The sequence below is a fragment of the Myotis davidii genome, unplaced genomic scaffold, assembly GCF_000327345.1.
Source record: "Myotis davidii unplaced genomic scaffold, ASM32734v1 scaffold1431, whole genome shotgun sequence".
In the NCBI taxonomy this organism is placed as follows: Eukaryota; Metazoa; Chordata; class Mammalia; order Chiroptera; family Vespertilionidae; genus Myotis; species Myotis davidii.
In genome coordinates this window covers 131,070-135,738 of record NW_006282737.1, presented here as the reverse complement: position 1 = coordinate 135,738, position 4,669 = coordinate 131,070, and the positions used below count along the sequence as shown (strand labels likewise).

General features: G+C 42.2%; 1 pseudogene; it reads right to left on the bottom strand.

Moving 5' to 3' along the window:
* Window positions 1–1,883: 1,883 nt before the first annotated feature.
* Window positions 1,884–2,473, bottom strand: LOC102751647 (annotated as a pseudogene).
* Between the last annotated feature and the right edge of the window lie 2,196 nt (window positions 2,474–4,669).

Sequence of the window (4,669 nt, the reverse complement as noted above, 5' to 3'; positions counted from 1 at the left end):
CGGCGCTGAGAACAAGGTGCCCCCGGCGGACAAGTGGGCCCTGCGCTCACTGCGCACAGGGCCAACGGAGCACCGTGTTTGGGCGGCGGCGGCGGCTGGGGGACATGGCAGGGGAGGAGGTGGCGGCAGCTGAGGGGGGCGCTAGGTGGTGAGGAGAGGCAAATGGGCTCACACCCGCAGAGGAGAGGAGGGCGGGGGCCACTCTTTGCTGATTTTTTGTTTAGAGGATTTATCCAGTGATGTCAATGTGGTATTAAAGTCCCCTACTATGATTGTATTGCTTTTGATCTCTCTCTTGCTATCTTCCAGGAGTTTTTTTTTTTTTTTTATGTATTTGCGTGCTCCTGCATTGGGTGCATATATGATTACCAGGGTTATATCATCTTGTTATATCGATCCCTTTAGTATTATGAAGTGGCCTCCCTTATCTTTTGTTATGGGCTTCACTTTTAGGACTATTTTGTCTGATATAAGTATTGCTACCCTAGCTTCTTTTTCATTTCCATTTGCCTGGAAGTTATTTTTCCATCCCTTCACTTTCAGTCTGTGTGAGTCCCTTCTAATGAGGTGGGTCTCTTGTAGACAGCAAATGTATGGGTCAGGTTTTCTAATCCATTCAGCCACTAGATGTCTTTTGATTGGAGCAGTTAGTCCATTTATGTTCAAGGTTGTTATTGATAGGTACTTGTTTGTTGCCATTTTCATTCTTTATGCCTGTGTTCCTTATTCACTTTCTATTTCTTCCTTTTTACAACATTCCCTTTAGCATTTCTTGCATTGCTGGCTTAATGGTTATAAATTCCCTTGGCCTTTTTTTCTGTGAAGCTCCTGATTTCCCTTTCAATTTTAAATATTAGTCTTGCTGGGTATAGTTTTCTTGGATTCAATCCCTTGCTTTTCATCACTTTATAGATTTCATTCCATTCCCTTCTTGTCTGATGCGTTTCTATTGAGAAAATAGTTGATAATCTAATGCAAGGGTCCTCAAACTACGGCCCGAGGGCCACATGCAAATACAAGAAAACATTTATTCAGCCCGCCAGGTGTTTTTGCCGCTGCTGTGTGCATAGGAATTTGTTCATATTTAATATCAATCTCTGTATTTTATTTTATTTTTTTATGTTTGTAGTAATAGTTTAATGCACAAAATATAAAAAATACAATGTATGAATTTTCCCTCTTAGGTTTATAAGATATCAAACCTGTTTTAATACATTTACTTTTAAAAGCCTTCTGTTTAGCAGCACATGCTATACAAGTACATACATGCTAGTCTTTTACTATAATTAGTTTTCATTTCAAACTAGTGACTTGCCTTTTTACACATAGCTTTATACATTTCATTTCCCTTATAAAACACCTGATATTTCTAGTGGTAAATTTTAGTCAACATATTACATAGACAAAATCTGGATTTTTAAAATGAATATTGTTAGTACTGTAGCCTGATGGGTTTAATTGAGCATAATAATAATTACATTGTACTGCTTAAACTAAGTCACAGCTGTAGGATTTTAGAGAACAATGAATGAATAAGTAAGATGATTTTTCATCAGTGGCCATTCATTATTTTGCTTTTTGGAACCTGGAAGAAATTGTCTTCTTTGAGTTTCAAATGCTCTGGTAAATCTAGTCGTTTCTTAGCTTCCTCAATATCACAGTACTGTAGCATGATGGGTTTAATTGAAATGAAGCATAATAATAATTACATTGTACTGTTTAAACTAAGTCACAGCTGTGGGGAAATTTTTGGTTTTTCAAATGTAACCAAGATGAGACTGCAGGGTGATGAGCAGTAAAATACTAGAGAACAATGAATGAATAAGTAAGATGATTTTTCATCAGTGGCCATTCATTATTTTGCTTTTCGGAACCTGGAAGAAATTGTCTTCTTTGAGTTTCTAATGTTCTGGTAAATCTAGTCGTTTCTTAGCTTCCCCAATATCACCTTGAATTGCTGAAATAAGTGACTCTAAAGAATCAAAGTTCTTTTCTGGTCTGAGGTAGCCAGCAATGGCCACATAGAGGATTTCCCCATAGAAGTGCTCTTTGAAGGTATGCATGATATGAGTTTCCATGGACTTCTTTGTGTTCTTGTAGTATGGGTTCCATCCTATGCTCAGCACCATCTTATGGACTTCTCCGGTTCCCACCCTGGCCCATCCGTAATAAATGCCAGTGGACACATCAGCGGGAAGATTATTGACCACTTGTTCAGGAAAGTTGGCGGTGGGGATGCCCAGCTGCTTGGAGCCGCGGCCAAAACCCCGCACGACCTTGCCGTGGCAGAAGTACCGCAGAGACTTCATGACGCCATCCCTTCCGGTCTCGGGCTGCAGCCCAGTCCTCAGGTCCGGAGGAGCCACCGTGGAGGTGGTGTCCAACGGGCTGCGAGGCGACGAGGACACTCCGGGCAAGTCCCTCCCGCTGCTGATCCAACAGAAGCTGCCAGGTGACTGGGACGCTGTGTATTCGCCTCCCATAGTTTTTTTTAAACTATAGTCCGGCCCTCCAACGGTCTGAGGGACAGTGAACTGGCCCCCTGTTTAAAAAGTTTGAGGACCCCTGATCTAATGGGTGATCCCTTATGTAACTTTCTCTCTCTCTCTCTCTGTCTGTCTCTCTCTCTCAGCCTTTAATATTCTTTCTTCGTCCTTGATGTTTGCCAAATTAATTATGATGTGTTTTGGTGTCAGTCTTTTTGGGTTAATCTCTTTTGGACTCTGTGTGCTTCTTGGACTTGGGTGACTTTTTTCTTTCCCAAATCAGGGAAGTTTTCTGTAATTATTTCTTCTAATAGGTTTTCTATTCCTTGCTCAGCTTCCTCTCCTTCTGGCACCCTTATTATGTAGATGTTGTATTGTTTCATGTTGTCCCAGAGCTCCCTTAGGTTTTCCTTCTGCTTTTTTTTTTTTTTTTTTTTTTTTGTGTCTCTTCTAAATATTTTGAAGATATGGCATCAAAGTAAATGATCTGGAACTCACTGAGGTAGTATATATAGTCCTTACCATTTATAAACTACAGTATCTTTCTAAAAGTCATACTTTTAACAATTAAGTTAAAACACTCTTGAAAAAGTATTTATTGTACCAAACACATTTGAATTAGCACATTCAGACCTACTTAGTTCTTTAAGACTAGGTGATTGACTCCTTCTGCTTTTTAAGTCCCCCCTCCCCCCAGTTGTTGCACTGCTTGGCTGTTTTTTCTGCCTTGTCTTCTAACTCACTGATTAGGTCCTCAACTTTTTCTATTCTACTGTTGAAACTTTCCTTTGCATTCTTTATTGCAGCTATGTCATTCTTCATTTCCTCTTGATACTTACATGTTTTTAAATTTGGCTTCCATCCTTTTCAGCAGCCTTATAACCATTGCTCTGAACTCTTCCTCTGACAAATTGCTTGCCTCCATTTCGTTTATTTCCTTTTCTGGTGATTCCTCCTTTCTTTCATATGGGGGTTGTTTCTTTGTCTCCCCATTTTTGCTCTTCCTTTGTGATTGTTTCTATGTATTAGATCAAACTGCTATGCCACCCAGATTCTTTGAGTTTGGCTTATATAGTACATGTTTTGTCAGACCCAGAGGCACAATCTCTCATGTCTTCTGGGCTGAGTATTCTAAGGATACCATTACTTGGGATATTTGGGTTCTCTTAGTGTAGTTGGATCTTGAGTGTTATTGTCCCATTCATAGATGAAGTCCCCTCTCAGGGTGTCTGGTTATGTGGCTAGCTCTCTACCACGTTGAATGAACAGCACAAAATACAACTCCACACAACTCGACACAAAGAGAACAAAACACAAATGTACTCATGACACTTATAACCCCAATAAAAATGACCACCAGAGGAAATAGGATTAGGAGAGAGAAAAGAGAGCAAAAATGATATAAAGGAAAGAAAAAAGGTAAGAGAGTATAAAAAGGGGGGGGGTAGAGGAAAAATATATAGGGAAAAAACACTACAAAAAACCCCCCAAAAACAAATAAAGCAAAAAAAAGCAAACAACAACCACCCAGAAAAAGGGGGTGACAGAATCTGTAGAGGCAGAGCTTATATACAGAGGCAAAGTTAAGAAATTAAATGAAAAGTGGAAGGACCATGGATCAGAATAGAGAAGTTAGGAAGAGAATGAGTGGATAGGAAGAAAAGAAAAATCCTATATAATAAAGAGGGAATATGCAGGTTAACCATTACTCTGCCATAAAGATGGCAGCATCCACAGCAGAGGCTGGGGTTTATGTAACACAAGATGGTTGCGCCCACGAGGAGGCCGAGTTCCTGTAACAAGCCTTAACGAGCAATCAGCAGGGACCTGAGGCTGTGCCTCCCAGCCCGCATGGGGCTTGCTTGACAGGGGACCTCAGGCCATGACCCACAACTGGTGGGGCTTGATGGGGGACCTCAGGTCACAGCCTTTGCCCAGCAGGGCTTGACAGGGGACGTGAGGCTGCACCCCCCACCCAGTGCGGTTTGACAGGGACCTCAGGCCATGCAGCCTGCCCGGCAGGGCTTGACAGGGGATCTCAGGCCGTGTCTGCCACCCTCGGGCGCTTGATTGGGGACCTTAAGGTGCACCCTCCTCACCAGCCCTGGCTGGGGCACCTCAGGCTATGCCCTCCACCGTGACACTGGGCCAGGGGACCTAAGTCTGCGCCCCCCCCCCCCCAC